Genomic DNA, 22,881 nt, shown 5'->3' with positions numbered 1-22,881 from the left:
AAGAACTTTATCACATAATATTGTGGGAGAAAAACTTAGACCATTCAGCTTTGCTTACAGAACATGTTAATACCCTTTCATCTTTTCTGAACTTATGACGCAAAAGTAGACAAATGCTGAAGGTTTCGGTGTAAGATAAGTGAGGATAAGTGACATAAAAATTTTAAGTATATATTGGTCATTATAATGTGCTTATAAACATACAAATAAAATGTTAGTCATGATACAAATTTTGGCAGATGGCAAAATGGTGAAAACACATTTTGTCCGGAACCTGAAAGTGACAGTCTTGGCAGCAGGAACGGGGTCCGTGGTGGTTTCACAAAAGCATGTCTTCCCTTCAGATCATGATTCCAAGGCTGTGTGGTTCACAATTCTTTCTGCATTTTGCCTTTCAACCTCTGGCTTAAGATGTGTGTTCCACTTTCTCCTCTCATGATGGTTCAGAAGGAAGTGGCTCCGATGTCTCTTTTTATCCTCAGAGTAGGGATTATATTGGAAATCCAATTTAAAGAACCAAAGCGATGCATGACAGGCAGTCAACATTTGAATTGAGATTGTTCAATGTGAAGGAAAAAAAGAAAATGTCCCCATTAAATGGAAAACTATGGTTACATATGAATTTCCTAGGATTCCAATAAGAACTACCACAAATTGGGTAGCTTATAAGCTTATAATAAAATTCAGTCTCTCACAGTTCTGAGGGCTAGTTGTCCAAAGTCAAGTGTCAGCAGGGTTGGCTCCTTGTTGCAGGCTCTGAGAAAGAATCTCCACACATGCGCACTGACTCTCTTTCCCTGGGGTTGCCGGCAATTCTTGGTGTTCTCTGTCTTTTTAATGGATCACCCACCACTGTAATCAGCCTGTCTTCATATGGGGTTCTCTTCTCCTTGTGTCTGTGCCTTTGTGTTTAAATTTCTCTTGTCTTACAAAGATACCAGTCATATTAAATTTAGGAACCACTACAATCCAGTATGACCCCCATCTTAACTTATGTACAACTATAAAGACTCTAAATCAGATCATATTCAGAGACTCACTCTGGTGAGCAATACCCAACGCCATCTGAAAAGGAGTACCGTCAAGATATGAAAGAGATCCAGGGTCCATCTGATCATATCTCTGAAGCCCTGAATATTGCTTTGCCTCCCAAGTCACTTCCTTATCCAAATGTAGATTTCTTCAAGTTAACTTTTATTTCCATACTCTGTTTTACCAGTGACCCCCTTCTGCTTCCACAGTGTGCAAGATTCCATCCGTTGGATAAATTGTGGAAATACTTTCTATGGAATAACATTCACAGATCCCACTGACAGAAATGAGACTGATGTGTGACGTGGGGACTGGGAGCCTCTACTCCAAGTCATTGCTGAAATTCTCAGAGTCCATGTTGAAAGATATTGCGGGTTCCCCTGGTGCACAGATACACGCGGAGATCCATTATAGATGGTATGAATGCCTTTATTTGTGGGGAGTCGGCTGCCAGCCCTCTGGTGGGGGAGAGTGTGTCTCTCTGTCTCTATCTGGTTTCTCTCTTCTCTCTCTAATCGAGAGGCATGGTCCCCTCTAGGAATCGCAGAGCTCCGCCTCCTAGCTTCCGGCCCCGCCCCCTGTGGGGCAGGGGTGTCTCGAACCTTTCACGTGTCATTCTCAGAAATGTACTAATAACAAATAATTTTATTTTCTATTTTACCATTAGTAAGTTTTCCTTTTTTTTTTTTTTAACTGATGTTGCATAAAATGGAAAAGAAAGGAGAGGGAATATCTTTCTTTTAGTGAAGTACAGGTTTATTTGTTTGGGCCCCTGTGTTCAATGGACAGGCGGGAGGTGATAAAAGCCAGTGCTGAGAGACATATTACGTACCATGGAGCTGGCTACCTGTGTGGCACCTTACAATCTTTTGTGATGTCTCCTGTGGTTTCTGCTAAATTCCACTTCAGAATTATCCCCTGCCTGGATCCATTAAGGGCTCAAGGCTTTTCATTTACAAAATCTTTGGTGATCACCCTATGCAGTCTGCTGGTAAGTTTAAAAAAAACTGAAGCAGTTGCCCTTCTCTGCTTTTCAAGAGGAGTTTTGTCCTCAATAATGGCGCATTGATTGATGCCTCCATTGTAGTAGGTTTTTTGTGCAATAAAAAAGTCTGCAGTAGTGGTACTGAGCAAGGAGGCATGATTATAAGCCCTCTCCTCCTGCGTGTTGTAGCCAAGGAAACCCAAAGCAACTCACCTTAACCAGAACTGTTGGCCTAAGTCACAGGCTAATGGGCAGGTAGGTTCTCAGTGTTCTCCAGAAGAACCGCTTCCCAAACCACAAGTTAGATGCCTCCCTTCCCTCTATCTGTTGCAACCAGCATTAAATTCTTTCTGTGGGGTGTGACTGCTGCTGGTTTGGAGTTTGACCTATTTGTTCTAACCAGCACTATACTCAACCAGAATAACAATTATATCAACAAATCAGAGAACACAACAAGAATTTCTTGTAACTTTGGTGTACAATATTTTGTATTAAAGACAAGATACTGCGGGAAAACATCTCTGTGCCTTCCAATTAAAAATCTCGCTATACAATTTAGTCATTAGGACAACCGTGGAGGATCAAGCCCTTGCTATAAACAATTTTGGATCCTGAAATTGAAAAAGTAGAGGTAATTTCTCTGTAGTTTTTTCAATTAAGTAGGAAACCGTTTTTTACTACTAATGTTTTTTTTTCCCAAAAAAGTGATTAACGTTTAATAATTGTGCATATTTAGGGGGTACACTGTGATCTTTTTACTACTATTCGAGTGCCTTCCCACCTCAAGTGAAGGATTACCTTAGACCTAAGTTATCTGTTTGAAGAAAGAGAGGATAATTCTTCCAGGATCCCCATTGTTGACTTTCAAATATCTACGTGCATGACCAATTAAATAAAACTTGGGAATCTTAACATATTTAGCCAAGGGGGTGAAAACAACATGAAAAGGATAATGACAGCAATAATTAGCACTTATTGAAATTATATCATGTGCCGAATACTATTCTAGGTTCTTTGCAGGTATCAACTCCTTTAGTCTTTTCATGGAACAACCCTATGAAATGAGTGCTATTTTTATCCCCCAAATACATGCAGAATTATTCTTAAGAGCGTTATACATATTTCCATCTGATTTACTGCAACATAGCTTTAGCTGTCATGCTGTTCCCTTCATGCATTTGAAATATCCTAGGCCTCAAAAGTCATTGATCATCCATTTGAATGTTTGGTAATTAACACATTAAGATGAAATCGCACGTGGGCCCCAGGCTTCACTGGAGTCGGGGTCATTGGGATTCTCTTCCCTAGCCTTGTGGATCCCCCCCTAACCTAGTGGCTCACTCCACAGTCTAATAACCAGACTATTCAATTAAATTTTTGCAACACATTTTACTCCTCACATTGGTCATGGCAAGTTGTCAAGGTATGCTAAGAGAGAATAAATGGATTTTTATGTCCAATTGCCCGAGACCATCATAGACAAAGAAAGATGGTTCAAATAACCAGCCACTAATGAGAGTCATATTAATAGAAATAGCTTGGAAAGAATAAATTTGGGCAATATTTTATACTTTAAATCTTCAATATACATATTGGGGGGGGTACTGGAAATTAAACCTAGTGGAATTCTACCCCTGAGCTACATACCCAGCCTGTTTTTAATTTTTTCTTTTGAAACAGAATTTCCCTAAGTTGTTTGAAGTTCCCACTATGTTGCTGAGGTCGGCCTCGAACCTGCGATCCTCCTGTCTCAGCCTGCCAAGGTGTGGGCCACCACGCCCAGTTCATTGTAAGCCTTTTTAAAAACAATTCTCTGGTTATATCACAGCTTAGAATGGAAGTCTTAGGAAAAAAAACACAAGGGTGTAATGTAAGTCGGCCAGGCCAGGAGGCATAGTATCAGCGATGTTAAGTGGTTAGCATTCATGTATGCCTTCCAGTGTGAAGCTTTAATTCTGAGCCTTTGAAGAGAGTAGCCCTTACGCAACTACCATGGCTTCCTCCTAGAAGCCATTAAAAACTCCTTGGAGATGTTACCTCCAGCTGCCGCCTAAGTGTAAGCAAACCACTCTGCATATGCCAAGAGCAGACACCCAACTCTGAGACTGCGGAATGACTCACGTAGAGGGCTGTGCAGCAACTGTGTGCTGTGTTTGGATTCAGCACAGAACACAAATGTTCATCCTAAAGTAAAAGGAGCCACAGCACTAATTTCCAAAAGCTTAGAGGCTTTTTTTAAGTGTCAAAGATGATACAAATAAAGTTTAAGGAGGAGAAAGGGTTTTTGTTGTTGTTATTTTTCGTTTGTCTTCTTTTCTTTTTTTTTAACGATTTTACGAAGTCTCACATCTCACTTCAGTTCAGTAGCTAAATACAGAAACACAAGTCTGGTTGTATTTAATGCCAGATATGTAACTGGGAAAGTTTAGGCAGAATGTTGCTTATACAATTAATAGCTCATGTCAGTTCTTTTGTTTTATTTTTATATACTTTTATTGGTGCGTTATAATTTTACATCATAGTGAGATTCAAAGTGAGACATCATACATGCACACATCACTTGGAGAATTTTGTTTTAAAAGGTTGTGCTGTGAACACGTCTGCTTCTCTTTTATGAAAAAGCATGAGTATGAGACTCATCCTCTTAAAGCTCAACAAGTTCCAACCCTTAAAGATATTACAAGCCGGGCGTGGTGGCGCACGCTTGTAATCCCAGCGCCTGGGAGGCTGAGACAGGAGGATCGCATAGGTTGGAAGCCAGCCTCAGCTACCTTGTGAGGCCTTCAGCAACTTAGTGATACCCTGTTTCCAAGTAAAGTATAAAATAATTCTGAGAATATAGCGCGGAGGTAGAAAGCCCCTGGGTTCCACCCTCAGTTCCACATACACACACACACACACACACACACACACACACACACACACAAAATGATATTACAAATAATTTCTGAAGCAAACCCTGACCCTGATTTCTGAATATCTAGAAGATATTCTTATAACGTGTTTTATATTTTTCAAAGATTCTAGGGATTTAAATTGTCAAAGAGTATTTGGAAGTTATCAAACATTTCATCAATTTTTTAAATTTTCATAGTTTGCCTTATTGGATGAAATAAAGTAAAAACACTTTAATTCATCAAGTATAGCAGTTAAGTATAATTCAGAGCCACATGATGATGAAAGATAAACGTTTTGAGAAGTTCGTGTAAAGCCATATGATTCATGTAGAAATAAATAAAATAAAAATTGACTAAATAACAATTCAAGCAGAATACTCTTCATTTGAAAAGCAAATACAATATAAAAGAAATCAAGCAAGCAAATAAACAAAAAAGTGCCAAGGAAACTGTGGACATTACTTTTTATTAATTCAGGGAGGCCCTCAATAGAAGATAGATTCTGACCTACTGATCGTTATTACCTAATGGGACACTGACCAACCAGCGACCTTCTCCGAGAGAGAATGCCCTTCAGTTAACCGTCAATGCCAACGAACAGCTCAGGTGGGCGGCAATATCGTTTCCCTCTCTGAAAATATCACTCTTTCCTACACCTTCCACTTCTATTTCTCCAAATGCATTTGTTCTCCAGAGCCCTAAACAAGCACACCTGCTGGACGTCGCCACCTAGAGGCCCCCTGTGGAACTTCACATACAACAGATTTTTAAATAAAATGTATTTACCTGCCCTTATATCTTAACACTGTTCTCATGCTTATTTTCAGAAATAACACCATCACAAGACACAAGTGGGAAACTTCAGGCTTCTATTTAAACTCTCCATCACTGATGTTAGAAACTGTTTGCATTCAGGGAAACAGCCTATCTTTAAAGGAGGCCTCGCTGTTTCCTCTTATATGCACCCCCTATTTGGGTACTGGAGGTTGTAGGGTTGGGACCTAGGGCTTAGCACATGCTAGGCAAGTGCTCTAACACTGAGCTACATCCCATACTTATATTCTATTCTATTCCCAGTGTCACCAACCTATCTCAAGTTTGTTTTCTCCCTCTCCCCTCGCCTCCCTCCTCTCCTCTCCTCCCCTCCTCTCCCTCCTCTCCTCCCCTCCTCTCCCTCCTCTCCTCTCTCTCCTCTCCCCTCCACTCCTCTCTCCTCTCCCCTCCCCTCCCCTCTTCTCTCTCTCTTCTCCTCTCCCTCCCTCACTCCCTCTCTCTCTCTCTCCTAATTTTTCAGCTCCTTCTGGCTGATGGCAGTAGGGATAGGCTAAAGTCCCTCTTGTCTTCAGATCTACTGTTGACTACCAAATGCATTTTCCTATACATACCTCTTCAAGGCTCCCCAAATTACTAAGTGTAATCCAAATTCAAGGCCTTCATGACACAGATATATCCAGCATTCAGTCTTATTATTTTTATATCCCTGCTGCATACATGTGCCCCAGCCAACATGGATTGATGACCACTTAACAATTCTCTCCCACACTGGAGAGTTTTCACTAAAAATATTTTATAGACTCACAATTTCTCTTTGTAACACTTCAAGCTCTTTAAAACTTATTAATTCTTCAAGAACTAGCTCTTAGGCTACCCAACAATGTTTGAAATGGTACTCCATGTTATCTATAGGCACCAGGAGTTAAATTATGCATCAGAACCCTGAAGATGCAAATCTCTCTTAACTCCATGCCCTCCACTGAGAGGTAGAGAGATATTTGATTATGGGAAACAATCAGAGACACAAATCTTTTGAGTAATGAAGCAAAGTCTCCCAGGTAGAAATCTAATCAGAAGTTATTCTTATTTTTCTCCTCACATCAGGAAGACTGAAAAAATAATTCTTCCCATTGCAGCTGCAGAAAATATTCTTTTCTGGAAGTATTTTCATGCATTCTGAAGAGCACATAAACTACTGTCTTCTCTCTAGCATCATGCAACAAAGAGACACAGAAATAGCTAGTGTAGTGGAAACTAATGTGCCCTAGAGACTGAACATTAACCAACGGCATGCAAATAAGCTAAAAATTATTTTCAATTAGGGTAGCACTTTGTTTTACAAGACAGAGACCCACATAATATGAAAAAGGACTGATTCAGCTTTAGAGGTGGCAAGAAAGTAAAGGATGGTGCAGAATAAGGACAAAGCTCTTATTCTAGCCGCCTCTGGTAAAGGATGGGAAAACCAGACTCATAGAAGTTATTTCCAGATATATCATTGCTCTAAGTAGGTATAGACAGAGCTGTAGGCATTTTCTATCAATTCTTTAGTATCCTATCTAAAACACTTCAGCAGTGCTATGATTTAGGCATAAGTGACTGTCCCCCAAAGGTCTAAATGTAAGAGCTTGGCCCCAGAGAGGCAGTACTGGGAAGTGTTATGGGCCTTTAAGAGGCACAGCCTGCTGGGATTAGGTCATGTAGGTCATTGAGGTTCTTACTTAAATGAAATTATTGGGTCCCAGTGTCTTCCTCTATCTCTGAGATGTGGTCACTTTTTTATTCCAATTCCATGCTCCTGCCATTGCCGTCCGCCATGCACCATGCAGTGGTGCAGTTAAGGGATGGCTCTCATCAGGCCTACATTACGTTATTTGGGCTTGAGACCTAAAAAATTGTGATCAGATTGAAACTCCTTTCTTCATAAGTAGCCTATGTCTGGTATTTCAATATAGTAACAAAGAGCTGGCTAATACATACAGAATCTCATCTTCTCTTATTTTCCTCATATTTGGACAATTATAAAGTTTCTTATTTAATAATAAAACAATTCTGTACTGGAGATCTGTAGGATTCTAAGGCAAAAACATTATCTACATAGATTTTTTTTTGCTTCTTTTTTTTTGCTCTGCTAAATATTGGATCATTTCAAGATGGAGATGAAAGCATATTCACAATCAGTTTAAATAATAACAGTGAGGTTATAAAATAAGGCCCTCGTCCCTGATTTTGTGTCATTAATCTCAAGTTGACTATGGACAATCATAGTACCTGTCAGCTGCCATTTTGAATTTGGTTCCTGGAAGGCACATTCTTTTTTGTTCCTGTTTTCTGACTCTGAAATGACATTAACTTGGTAAGATAAAACCACACTTGATTAAAGAAGACACAAGCAGTCATGACGGGCCCATCCGTGGTGTCTTAGGTTTGGAAAGCTTCCAGCATTTCTATAGGGTTACTGCAGGGCATTCAGGGCCTTGGTACTTAAACACCCAAGCACTCACCGCTGTCGGGCTGCCAACAAACTGTGGGTTTTTTTTTTTTTTTTTTTTTTTGGTAGCAGCTGTGTTTGCTGTCACCAGCTTCTTTTACGCTGTAGTTAGCCAATGGCAAGCATTTCCCCCTGGATTAGTAGAAAGATCATGGCAGAGGATATATGAGTGCGAGAGAATGCTTCTTTGTGAGACAATCAATGGAAGCTTGGATAGTAAAACACTAAGAGGTGTTTTATTAACTATATTGTAAAACGATCCCTGATACTTACTTGAGAGAAATTTAGCTCCCGATTCTATTCTTTGGTTTTCACTATATGGGTACAGGTGGGAATGAAGTGTGAATATTCAAATGCCCTAATTATTTTTCACATCTAACTGGCATGTCATTCCAATCACAATCCATTTACAGCCCATTTTCATTGTCCACCTTCTGTTCATTTTGGATTTAAATTTAATGGTCTCCAGAGAGGTGGAAGTTCTTGGCATTGGAGGAAGTTCAATAAGTTGTAAGAGATCTCTGTGGTTTCATAACAAAAAATAAAAATATGATAAATAGCTTACTTTCTCCATGATATTTGTTATTAATTTACCCTCCTGCTTTTTGTTTCTTCTTTCTCCATCTACCCTCTTCTGTCCTGACCTGAAAATAAAACTCTGTTCCACAACGAAGTAGGATGAAGTAGTGGAAGTGATCGGACTAACTTGTACTAGAAAGATAATCAACTAACAGAGATAGTTTCCAATTTTTGAGGTCTTAACATAAGCCACACATCAAAATTCATGCTTTGGCAAACAACTGTACCACACTTGGTAAAAGTGGAAGGAAATGATTCTCAGTGGTTTAGAGACTATATTCAGGATCCCCTGAACAATAGAGAGGCAGATACAATTATTTCTCTGCCCTTTTTACCATCTTCTTTCCTTTATTTCTTCCTAACTCCAGACCCCTGTTTTATTATGCTGGTCTCCAAAATCCTCAACTCTGTCAAGGACAAACTAATGTACAAGTACCCATCCTCCAATTCACAGCCAACTGCCTCTCCTCCTGGTCGCTAATCAAACTTTAGACACTGAGGTTGATCTTAGCTGACACCCAGTTGAGATCTAGCTAAAACAATAATGTTAATGTCATTCAGAGGTAAGGACAACAGGCTTGTCCTGTAGAAACGCAAAAGGCACATGGACCAGACTATCTGAGCAATACTGAACTTGTACCAAAGATTTCAAAGAACAGGGATAGCTTCTTGTTATGCTGCTGGAATTCAGTATTATAATCAAATTCCTTCCCACATCACATGGGAACAAGTGCCTACACAGGTGGCCTATGAGACATTGTCATTCTGCCACGATAGGCAACTGCCAGGAGAAATTATTCTGGTGGAAATAATCAGTCCAAGAATACCCGTGGGTACTCATGGCATTTCAAAATGAAATATCCACCCAGAGCCTAGACTTCCGCAGAAAATAAAAACCAGGTAAATCATCCCAGAGGGAACCGTCGGAACAAAACTTAAAGCAAAATATTTTCTAACATCTGCAGTCAAGTGCTCTGCTAGCAAATGTGAAAGATGGATTCCCTCTGGTAGCAAATGAGAAATTCAGGGAATGTATTTACAATGTTCTGTATGTATTCATCGGAACATATGGCTCAATGAATTATTCTACATGATAAATCTCCACCAAGGCCGCTTGCTACCCTCTCAGGCCCTGAACCTTCTGAAAGTGGCCAAGCCCCCTGCCAAGTAGTGTCACTCAGAAGAGCAGAGGGTAAGAGAGAGAGAGAGAATTGCTGGCAGCACGGGTTATTTCAGAATGCTCCAGTGATCTATATAAAACAAGGGGAGATGATTTTGTCTGAGTTCATCTAAGAGTTTTTCAGGGCATTTTTTTTTTTTTCTAATCAGAGATTGCTGGGAAAGCAGGTAGTACTTAGCAGACATTCTGGCTTCCAGGCATATCCCAAGTAATTTCCATTGATGTGGATTGAAGCTGCCTGGACCTTTTCCAACAGGCTTTGGGCTCTGTGGCCTGATTATCCCCAGTGGTGTTAATGAACAAGATGGGCTGATTTACATTGGAGGCGCACTCTTTCAGCGAGGAGCTGCTTGGCGGCTGGCTTCTACCTGTCTATAAAGATGATGCTCTCGGTGGAATTACATCAGGGTAAGACATCTGCCTGAGCTGGCTGTGGCTGTCAGAAAGATGCAGCAAATTTCTTGGGACAAGAGTGGCAATCAGGCGTGCCCAGAGTCCAAAGCCAAATTGTAGGTTAATGGCATCTTTAGAGTTTCATCCTTTATAAAAGAATCTTCATTCACTCTTTACCCAAGCCATGTGAGGGAGGGCAAAGGACCGCCACCAGTCATAGCTCCAAGTCAGGTGGAAAATGCCATCCGCAACCAGAACTTTGTTTCAGTCCTGCCTCTGTGTCGGAAATGACATTACATAGACACGTAGATAAGAGTTATAGATGGGGCTGTAGGCATGGACGTGGCTGTAGACGTAGATAAGAATGCAGATATAGGTCGGGCACTTGGATATAAAAGAATTAAAGTGTCACCCATTTCAATGTTTGCAAAAGCTATTTCCACGTATACGGACATCTCAAAGAGTTACTATCAGAATATTTATAAAATTTTTTAAAAATTACACATTTATATACAATGACTGATTTGGTCCATTATTAAAAATGACTCTCTTTCTCTCTCTTGGCCTCATTCTCTTTTAAATGTGTACTTCTTACTTTTATCCAAAAGTTCCCTCTCAAAGATGGCTCTTATTCTATTTCTTACCTTACCCAACGATGGCTATCTCTTGAGACAGACTGCATTCTCCCTTGAATATGTATCTGCTTCCCTAATAAATTTCTGTCTCTGAAAAAAAAACGCATTGAAGATTCCACCCTTAACTATTAAAAATATCAGAGTAGCGAGTTGGAGTGTCTATTGATTATAGGAAAACCATGTTGTTTTTCCATTAGAAAACTTACATATAAATAAAAACATGATATTTTTTAGAGTTACTGTACCTTTTAAAAAGAGAAAAATATGATCTCTTTAAATTTACAAAACTTTACTTTATAAACGATGGTAGTCCCAGGAAATCTATATTCTGCCCAGGCAAAGTGGTGAAGAACATCTGGGAATGGCGCCCAAGAAATAATCTCCATACGATAACTCCAATCTAAAAGCAAAATTTAATCTGTCAGCCTCTCCCAACTCTCCTGTTCTCACTAATAAGACCAGAGATCAGAACTAAAAGAGATCAGAACTCATCCGTTAGTTATAATTTCACTACACTATCCACAGCCCCACAGATGCTGGCTTAGCCAGCGCACTGAAAGGGCTTATTCTGACTGACAAGTGTAGGCAGATGTGTCCTACACTGTCAGTAACCACAGAGCTGCTGTCTCTGGGGCATTCTGTCCCAGCCTGGCACTGCTCCTTCATGACCTTGGAATGACCTACGTTCCTGCCCCGTGATCTGCTGATGAAAGCAATAAGTGGGCCAGTGAGTACCTGCTCCGGCTGAGTGCCGATTAGCTTTGATGACCTAAATCCACTCATAAAGGACCCCAGTCTATGAACCTTAAATAGATGTCTCAAGTGGAATGAGCAGATTTCACAAATCATCCTGAAAATGTGATCAAAAGAAAGGAACAACAAGAATGTATCAAAATTAACCAATGAACTGGGTGGGTGGCGCACACTTGTCATCCCCGCGCTTGGAAGGCGGAGAAAGGAGGATCTTGCAGGTTCGAAGCCAGCTGCTCTGGCTTAAGAGACCCTGTTTCCAAATAAAAAAAGTATAAAATAGATCTGGGAGTGTAGCCTGGAGGTAGAAGGGTTTCCAGGAACCCCAGTACCACCAAAAAAAAAAAAAAAAAAAGTAACCAATGTAGCTATAGACGGATTAACACAATCGTGTGTGTGTGTGTGTGTGTGTGTGTGTGTGTGTGTGTGTGTTAGTAGGGATTGATCTCAGAGTGCTCTACCACAAAGCTGCACCTCAGCCCCTTTTTACTTTTTATTTTGAAACGGGTTCTTTCTAAGTTGCAGTGGCTAGCCCAAACTTGCAATCCTCCTGCCTCAGCTTCGCAAGGATTACAAGTGTGTGTGTCACTGTGCCTAGCTGAACTTGGATTTTTCAAAGGAATATATATATAAAAAGGGAAGAAAAGTCTTATAACCCAAAACAAACAAATACATTATCACCAACTGGGGTGGAGAAGAATATAATTAGCATGGCCAAAGTCCTAGGCTGAGGCTTTGAAATGAAGTGCTAAAATTTCTAGAATGATCGCGCAAAATATATTGCTTAGGAGAATAGGATTTTAAGGAAGGCAGACCTGATTCTAAGCCAGAATTGTTTCTTCTTTAACTGTGCTTTAGAAAAGTGATCTAACTTCAGGTTTTTGCATTTGTCAAAAAAGATAGCAATACTTCTCCATTGGGTTTTTGAGGCTTGAATAAAATATTGTAAATGAAACGCGTAACTCTAAACCTGACACAGGGTTCGCACACAATGGAATTCACTTTATTTAAGTGCTTGGGAAAAGGGAAGGTGGGGACTCAGCGTTAGAGATATGATGTAATGATAATCAGAAACAGAGCAGAGCAACAGCAAAGCATGAAGCATCAGCTTCTATTTCACTTCCATTTCTTCAATAGAGAAAGTGGGACTCGCATTGGAAATGATAGCGCAGACTTGGCTGCCAGGGGACTGGAATACAAATTAAGCACGAAAATGATAAGAGAGAACCAAGTTGCTTTAAATTACCTTGAAGTCTGCAAGCGCAGATGCAGTGCATACTGGGGTGGTCAAAGAATGCCTGTTATGACTGTGGAATGGCTGGTGGTGAATACCTATACAGCAGGGGGAGAGTCAGAAACACCGGAAATAGTCAAAAGTTTATCCCGTTTTCCTAAGTGAGCAAAAGCAGGTTCTGGAAATTATACCATGGTATGCTCTATCGGCCCTCACCCCATCTCCTGCTCGGCCTTCTGTATACACCTACCCCACAGAGATGGACTTACCCTTGAATCCAACAGGGCCAGGTCTCCCTCCAAAAGCATTCTTATTAAGACGAGATACCTGACAATCTTGTCCTACCAGCAGAAATTAGAGCCGACTCCTTCTCATACGTCCAAATTCTCATAGCACTTGCTGCTAAATTCTGCTATGCTGCTGTCTCCAAATGTTCTCTGAACTTTATATCCATCTCTGGCAAAATTTGAGAGTAATTTTTAATGAATGTATTTTGGGAGGTTTTTTTTTTCAACTAAAACAGTAATTACTAGCAGTAACAATGGCTCCGCTGAGAGCAAATCATGCCAATATCATTTCCTTTGCAATAGGATTCCACATTAGCAAAGATGAACAATCTAGACAGAGTAAATATGAATTCAAAAAAAAAATACAAATTTTCCCATGAGGCCTCAGGAGAGCCGGATGATAGCAGAATTGGTGGGGTTAATAGCTATTTGAACAATTGCCAAACAGTAAATGAATATATTAATATCAGCTCAAATTAGAACACTAGTTGAAAGACACATTTTACCTTGCCCTCCTCCATTTTTTATCAGTGACTTAATTGTCATAGTAGGCATTTTTACTAAATAGATTTATTAAATATACAAGTGACTTCAACTTAAAAGTTGTTAACAATAAATTTAAAGCATTGATGTAGGGTTGGAAGGGCAGATTAGAGCTAGTAATATATAACTTTATGGGAATAAATAGAAACAAGGAATAATCATTTGAAAATCAGCTATATAATGACAAAGTACAAAAGATCTGATATTAAGATATTCTTTTTTTTTAGTACTAGGGATGGAACCCAGGGACATTCTACTTCTGAGCTACACCCCCAGCCCTATTTTTTATTCTTTATTTTGAAACAGGGTCTCAATGAGTTGCAAAGGTCCTCGCTGAGTAGCTGAGGCTGTCTGTGAACCATGATCCTCCTGTCTCAGCCTCTAAATGCTTGGGATTACAAGCATGCGACACCACCCCCGGCTCTCTTTAATTTTTTTAAATGGCCATCATTAGATATAATAAAACATAGCTGCTAAAGTAACTAATAAGACCTTGGATTATAGATAAATGTCAACACCAAAAAACAAAAAGCAATACTCCCGCTGTCCAGTGAACTTTCCACTCCAAAACTAGAACCTCCCAGTCTGCACTGGCTTCACCTTGACAGGCAAGAGTTACCCAGAGCAACAACAACAACAAAACAACTCGGGGCCTACAAATTACATCATTGGAGGGAATATTAGAATTAAAAGGCTGAAAAACGAAGGCATCGCAGGTCCATGAAAGCTTCGCTCAAATATTTGAAAGACTCCAGAAGGGAGATTGGAATGAGCACAGGATGCCTCCAAATGCTAGAACTAAGACTAAAGCTCTAAGTAATGGAAAGACAAATGTTTTAGTGGCTTTTTCATCACTGTGACTAAAACATCTGATGTAAACAACACAGAGAAGGTAAGGTTTACTTGGGCTCACAGTTTCAGAGTTACGGTCCATAGTTGGCGGACTCCAGGGTAGACATCATGGTAGAGGCACAGAGCTGAGCTCAACTCTGAAAGGGAGAAAGAGAGAGAGAGAGAGACTGGAAGTGACCAGGGACAGATAAAGCTCACACTGGGGAGACGAGAATGCTCATTTAATTATTTTACCTCTGAACATTTTTCAGTTGCCAACACAATGGGCTTTTCCAAAGGATATTTTATATTTAAACCACCACCACAAATTTTAACCGCCAAGTACAATTTCTGAGTAAGTGGAATTAAGGTCAAACAAGGTGAGCGCCTCCTCACTGAGATATCCCAGACTGGTTAAAATGACCACAGACACTCACTCAGGAATAATAGGAGAAGCTGGTGGCAGTCATCTCTTGAGGTTTCTTTTCCCCAGTCTGTTTGACTATCAGCATTTCACTTTCAAGAGAGTTTTTGTGTGTAATCACCCCTAATAGTTTACTGTAGCAAGACAGGTTTCTTTTAGTTTCCTTTCCTTAATAGCCCAAAGCAAAGTGTACATTTAGAATTAAAGGAGAAATTTATGAGATTATCAATGGGCTTGTTGAATAGCCACCCATCTTTCTGGGCAGTCCAAGGAAAAGAGCTGTTCATCACTCATCAGCCGTGACCTCTGGACGAGTTTGTTCACTTGGAGAAAAACTGAAGTTCCACACCGTCACACTTACACTTGCTTGACTTCACAACCGCAATAGACCCCTCTAGGGAACGGTTCATTGTCGGTGTCATGAGCATCGATCTAAGCAGCTCGCACAATGATTACACTGTCCCTTGCTCCCCTACGTTGCACGGCCTAGAGCATGCCCAGGGCACACTGCAGGCAGACTCATTCTGATCAATGCAACATGAGGAGACACTGTACGTTCATAAAGCCGAAGGCAGTCAGGGTCCCAGGGTACGCCAATTGTCGACAGAATTTCAGCTTTATTAGGTAACTGTCAAAATCGCCTTTAGTGTCTCTTAAAACTTTAAATTGGGAGGAAATATAAATGCAGAAAAGCCGTGATAAGTTAACTTGGCAATCTGTTGTAATAAACATGTGCACTATGAACATACATTATGGAAATCAGATGGAGAGCCCAGAGAGCGATACAGAGTCAGAGATGTGAATGTGGTGAGATCATAAAAATCCTAAGTGTTATATATCGGAAGTGGTTTTCCTTTTCAACAGTCTGGCCAAGTTTCCTGCTTAACATATTTCAGGTCACTCACTTCTCTATTTACCACAGTACACTATTTATTCAAAGAGCACAATAATGCAAAGAAAGGTAGAAACCTAAGAGATAACAAAGTAGAGAAAGCACTGTGGTTCCGACACCCCAAGACACCCTCGGGAAAGAAGTGTGCATCCTTCATCAGCTGTGACCTCTGGACTAGTTTCTTTACTTGGAGAAAAATTATATATCTATTCACTTTAATGAGTTCCAGAAATGGAGATTATTATCTCAATAACTTTATTCAATTTATTTGTCTCTGTATATAGGTCCCACTATGTGTACATTTCCATGCTATTTTTTTAAAGTTTGAGTTCCAGAAGGAAAGAGTCCACATATATAAGCTTCTGTTTATACCTGAGGTCAAGAGGGGATCACTGGGGACTGAGGAGGAAATATTGTTTTAAAATATATTGGGAAAATTCTTTAGTTAAGATGTGGACTTTGGGCCAGGTGTGGTGGCGCACTTTTTTGTGTGTGTGTGGTACTGGGGTTCCTGGAAGCCCTTCTACCTCTGGGCTACACTCCCAGACCTATTTTATATTTTTATTTGGAAACAGGGTCTCTTAAACCAGCATGGCTGGCTTCGAACCTGTGCGATCCTCCTGTCTCCGCCTCCCAAGCATGGAGATTACAAGCTTGCGCCACCACGCCCGGCAGTGGCGCACACTTATAATCCCAGCACTTGAGAGGCGGAGACAGGAGGATCACGGTTCGCAGACAGCTTCAGCTACTTCGGCCCTTTGCAACTCAGTGAGACCCTGTTTCAAAATAAAAAATAGGGCTTTGGGTGTAGCTCAGAGGTATAATGTCCCTGGGTTCTATCCCCAGTACTGCAAAAAAAAAAAAAAAAAAAAAAGTGGAGTTTGTTTGTTTTCGCAAATAGTAACCCTTTAGATATGCACATATAGCTTCTAGCTTCGTTGGCCATAACAGAGCAGAGTATGAATGAGACAAAAGTAGAGCAGATAAGAGAAGTCAGGAAGCAATACCAGCAAAATGGCAGGGAAAGCAGTCATGAGAAGTTCTCAGAGGTGACATGGCCACATTTAAGGGCAGGGATAGCTTTACATTAAAAAGAAACTGCCTTTCTGCTGTGCTTTGATAAAATGGGATCTCCTTTCAGAACAGCCTTACCTTCAGGACAGTCTACACACACAACTGTCTTCCCTGCATTTGAAGATGGCAAAAGTGGCAGAGAAGCTATCCCGCCCGTTTAAATCAATTTAGAACAGACAGATGGAAATAGAAAAGCCCGGAAATGAAGAGACCAATGAAGAATGCATTAGATTCAACAAATTGGAAATGAGATGATTAGTGGAAATGGATCTGTCTGAAACTCTTTGGAAAAAACTGTGTAGCAAAAAAAAAAAATAGATATAGTTGAGGTGAGTTAAGTGCATGAACCATTTTTATTTGAACATCACACAACATAATGGCCAAACAGGCTGAGAAGACTTGGAGACCTAAGGGCAGCTGAAATCTGGAATAGGTATACAAGAAGTGGCTGTTGACATATGAGTCCTGATGATATTAAATGTGAACAGCTGTTCTCATTTTTTTTTTTTTGTTTCTTAGAGCTTTGCTAAGTTTGGAGATGGGATAAGGGCAGGCTAGGTGGAAGAGATTTTGTGTGCCTACCGCTACAATTAAAAGAGGTTCAATTTTGCAAGGTTTGCAAACTTGAAATTTTGTACAATATTTCATTTTTAACAAGGGTCCTTCTATTAAAGCAGAAAGATAAATGAATGTCTTAAAACATAAATACAATTGGTAAAAATGCCTAAATTGTTTCATAGTTTGGCTATTGTGAATCGTGCTGCTATGAGCATGCATATGCATATATAACTGTAGTGCTCTGATTTCAACCCCTTTGGAAAGATAGGTGTCCATCAACAGATGAATGGATTACAAAATTATGGGAAATACGCACAATGGAATTCTACTCAGCAAAAAAGAAGAACGAAATCATGTCATTCATAAGAAGATGGAAAGACCCGGAGAACATTATGTTAAGTGAGATCAGACAAGCGCAGAAAGAGAAGGGACATATGTTTTCTCTAATATCCCTGAGCTAGGGAATATTAGGGATACCAGAGGGACTCTAGATAATGGAGAAGATTCTCAGTGGAACCAGGAAAAAAGGGTAGGAGAGCAAGAAGGCTGAGGTTCATTAATGGAAATACTGCAACCATGTGTATCCATGTGAATATAACATTTTAACCTGGACACTTGGTATTGGGAGAGAGGGAAATGGGAAGGTGCGGTGGGGGAACCAAGTACTGTGTCATTGTCAACATGATCCACGTTATGATCCACTATAGTGCACCAATAATAAAAATTAATTAAATATAAATAAATAAATGTCTAAATAGTGACTGGTGTATATATAGCTTGTGATAACTTTTATAAGTTTTCATAGAGAAAGTGGAGAGTAAGATGAAGAAAGATTGAGAAGAAGAGGGGAAGGCTGGTGGCCAATCATTAAATTCAAGTTTGCTTAGTCAACTTCAATTTCAAACAGAATTACACTTTCTTGTCCCAACTCAGAAGTTTCCTCCTTAAATTTGCAGGTCCGGACCGCACATAGTCTCTTTCCTTCTACCTGCTGGGTGTTAATAGCCAAGACAACATTAGAACCCTCAAGCTGAGGATGGCAACATCCATCAGCCTGGGACTGTGAATGACTTGGGAGCAAAGTACCTCAGCAGCCTGGAATTGCCCTAAAATTTTTGAACCATTAAAGTACTTTAGGGTTGAACTGACCATGGTGGCACACACTTGTAATCCCAGCATTTAGGAGGCTGAGACAGGAGGATAGTGGTTTGGGGACAGCCTCAGCTACTTAAGTGAGGCTCTTTGCAACTCACTGAGACCCTGTTTCAAAATAAAGAAATAAAAATAGGGCTGGGGGTGTCGCTTGGAGGTAGAATGGCCCTTGGTTCCATCCCCCATACAGCAAAAAATAATACTTTAGGGTTCACTTGTTAGAGCAACTGATGCTACTTTAATTATTTTGTACAAATGTGCCAGCTCCTTGACCTACATTTCCTTTTTTTCCTTTCTGGTTTTTTTTTTTTTTTTCCAGTACTGGGGATGGAATCCAGGACCACTCTATCTCCAAGCTACACTCCCAGCCCTATTTTTTGGGGGGGTGGGGGGGGTACTGGGGTTCCTGGAAACCCTTCTACCTCCAGGCTACACTCTCAGGCCTATTTTATATTTGTATTTGAAAACAGGGTCTCTTAAGCCTTTATTATTTTTAAACAGGGTCTCACTAAGTTGCAAACAAAGAGCCTCACTAAGTAGCTGAGGCTGCCTGAGAATCATAATCTTTCTGTTTCAGCCTTCCAAATTCTGGATTACAAGCGTGCACCACCACGCCTGCCTTTACCTTTTTCTTCGGCCATTTACAGAAACTTCAGAAAGCTTTCATTAACTGTGCTATTTAATTTCTCACAGGAACTGATAGATGACAATTAATTTAACATTTATGTGTACCAAATATGGAGACAAAAATCCCCTTGTCTTTAGAGCCCACAGAGAAGCCCATAAATTCATCAAAAAATAGTTCCTGATAAGAATTTTACATAGCCTCAAGATGCGAGTGTGGGACTGGCAAATTATCTTTTTATAAAACATGTTCCAGTTCCAAATATTTGCTGCTCTACTGGAGCAGCTTAAAGAAGGTTGGAGAACTGTAAGTTAGTAATACTTCCCTGCCTTAGCATTTGCAAAGTACTAAGCAGCTTGACAAGGGTAAATGACCTCTCGTATTTCTTTGGTGGAGCTGTGAGAAAACAAAATCCTATGCGGGATATTTCAAGTGGTTCACAAGTTTTACCTTGGAATCTGTGAGGTGCATTCTCAATCAGTGTGACATCCTTATTTGTTCTCAAATAACTCTTTAGTTTGCAATATTTCATGCTTTGTAAACAAATGAGAAACATTATACATAGTCATATATGGTTTTCTTTAAGCACTTTCAGGATTTTTTTTTTTTTCAGTGCTGGAGATTGAATCCAGGCAGGAACAGTCTACCTCTGAGTTACACTTCCAGCCCTACTTTTTATTCTTTATTTTGAAACAGAGTCTCACTGAATTTCTTTTTTCTATATATATTTTATTTGGAAACAGGGTCTCACCAAGTTGCTGAGAGCCTCACTAAGTAGCTGAGGCTGGCTTCGAACCTGTGCGATCCTCCTGTCTCAGCCTCCCAAGCGCAGGGATTACAAGCGTGCGCCACCACACCCGGCTTTCACTGAATTTCAAAGGACCTCACTAAGTAGCTGAGGCTGTCCACGTATCCAGATCCTCCTGTCTCAGCCTCCCAAATACTGGGATCACATGCATCTACCACCACGCCTGGCCAAGATAATCCTAAAACAATAGGCATCCTTTTGAGTTTTTCTTTTATAATAAAGGGAATCTCACTAACGGTACTAATTGACACTCTGGGTAACATAGGATTCTGTACTTTTTTTTGTTTCCTAGAGGACTCAGGAGAGAGAAAAGCAGTAAAAATGTAAATACTGCTTGTCCAAAGGAATCAGCTACAATATATTGTAGAATATCTGAAACCGCAAGTGTACAATGCAAAACAATGCTTGCACACCCAATTGTCACTGGCTAGATAGTTATTAAAACGCATTTCAATGTCAGAAAAGCTTTATTCCAGGAAGGTTTTTATCTTATCTATTTTTTTTCTTGGCTTGGTCTCAAAAATGCAAACATAAAATCAATGAAAAGACATGAAATGATGAAGCAAGAAGACATGGCTCCAAGCCGTAGTCCTACACCACAGCTTCACTTACAAGAGCATTTACATTTTCCTTACACAGAAAGAAGCTAAAAGAGAAGGCATCACAGATATGAAACCTAACCTTTCTAGTCATCTCAAATGCACCGTGATCATTGAGCAGCTTGACTTCCCTGTCTTGGTTTAACAGAAAATATATATATTATCATTTCTTTCTGTGCAAAAATCCAAATAAAGTACCATCTAAATGGCACTACTTTTATAAGGATAAGCAGGTGATCTCACAGCAGTCTCGGTTCAGATGGATCGTTCCATCTCTTTACCAAAGAATTACACTTAAAAATGCATTTAGCTTAGAGGAGTCTAGCAATAATGCCTGCCTAATAAAAACAGTCTCTTAGTGTCTTCGACGGGCCTTGGTAACAAAGTACCTAACAGCTACCACAAAAGCCCAATGAGTGCCTCCTCTGATGGGACCCATCCCATCTCCTAATGAAGTGAAAGCTTTTTTAGAGCCAAAGCAATTTTTGCCCACATCCTTTATCAAGAGAAACCATAATGAATCGTGTTAGTTTCTAGCATTTATTGAGAATTTCATCTTAGAATGTTGGCCAGATGTCATTATTTCAGGATGAAGTGCAGCCTGAGAGCCTTCAGTTAATGTAATCGCTCTCCATCACTGCTCTGGAGGTGGCTTGGGTCTGCCCCGAACAGCACAGAGAAATAAAAGAGGTTTTCACCTGCAATTGAATAAGCACTTTATGAACATCACCTCTTATTTCTTTTCCTATGAGAAACGGAATTACTTAAGCCCCATATGCAGTTTCAACGCATACATGTCCATCTGATTAAGGGAAGCAAAAAATACTGCGAAAACCTTACATTGACCTCTAGTGTTTCTTAAAATTTAAAAGCATTTAGCACTGCCTGCAACCAGAAAACCGTTTTAGTAATTCTTTCAGGTTATTCTGGGTAAAACCGAGAAAGGTGTAAGTGGCATTTATCACTTAAAATCGCAAATAAATGCTGAAATCAGAAAAACCGTTTGACTTTATTTTAAAAAGGTTATATGGAATGGCTTCTCCTGCCTAACATATTGAAATCATGGGACATAGCCCACTCTTACATTATTGCATGTCATGAGATATAATCACTTTCCTTGACTTGAAGAATCTTATAGAATTACTGTCAAGCTATATTTGGCTGAGATCTGTTTATAAGAAACTGATCTGTAGTTTTGCAGCTAAGTTAAAAGATAAGTCCATCTGCTGTCTGTCATCTCACCTCTTTATACAAGCCTGCAGGAAGAAGTCTAGAACACATACAAAAATCTTTCTTTGGCTGCTTTACTACATTTATTAAACCAAGGTTTTCAACATCCTAAATGGAATTTTCTCTTGGCTGCGCTTATAAAAAGCCAGTGACTCTCACTTCTAACACCAGTCAGTATATTTAAGTTGGCTACATATATTCATATGCAAAGGAGATCTCCCACATTAGACAAGGGTCACGGTGTGAGAAGCGTGATGAGCGGGTACACAGCAGGTAAAGTTATTTAGCTTCATTGCTTATAGCTCCACTTTCTAAAGGCAGAGAAAAAACATGGTATAATCTCCATTTGAATCACATCGAATATGTTAAGAATATTGCATCCTAAGATGAGACAATCCAGGTTATAGAAAATAGTATCTTGCAACTAAAAAGCTTTCAGGTTTATATCAGAAGGAATATATTTACCAAAATGGAAAATACCATTTGTTTTTAAAGCATCCCATTCTACTTTTTTCTAACACTGACAATTTAAATTAATTCACCTTAGTGCTTGAAAAAGCTTTGCTGTTTGCATATTGTCATCAGTAACGATATATTTTAAAGTGCAAACACCGAGAATTCCAGATATGTAAAAAATGAAATATGTATGTATGCATGCGCTGGTATGTGCACTATGATTTGCAGTGAGGTTGGTAGTTATAAAATTTTCTGTAACTGCTGTAACTGTGCCAGATTAAATTTGCACAAGGAATAATAAATAGTCAAGTCCCCGACCAGTTCATTTATTAATTGGCTTATTGATTTTCTTTCTATCCTGCCGATCAAAATGGGGATTTTTAAGAGTTATCACATTGGAATAAGGAAATTAATTATCTTTTTATGATATAGAGGATGCTATAGATATAGAT

The sequence above is a fragment of the Muscardinus avellanarius genome (assembly GCF_963383645.1).
Source record: "Muscardinus avellanarius genome assembly, chromosome: 6".
Taxonomy (NCBI): Eukaryota; Metazoa; Chordata; class Mammalia; order Rodentia; family Gliridae; genus Muscardinus; species Muscardinus avellanarius.
This window is presented reverse-complemented; position numbering follows the sequence as displayed.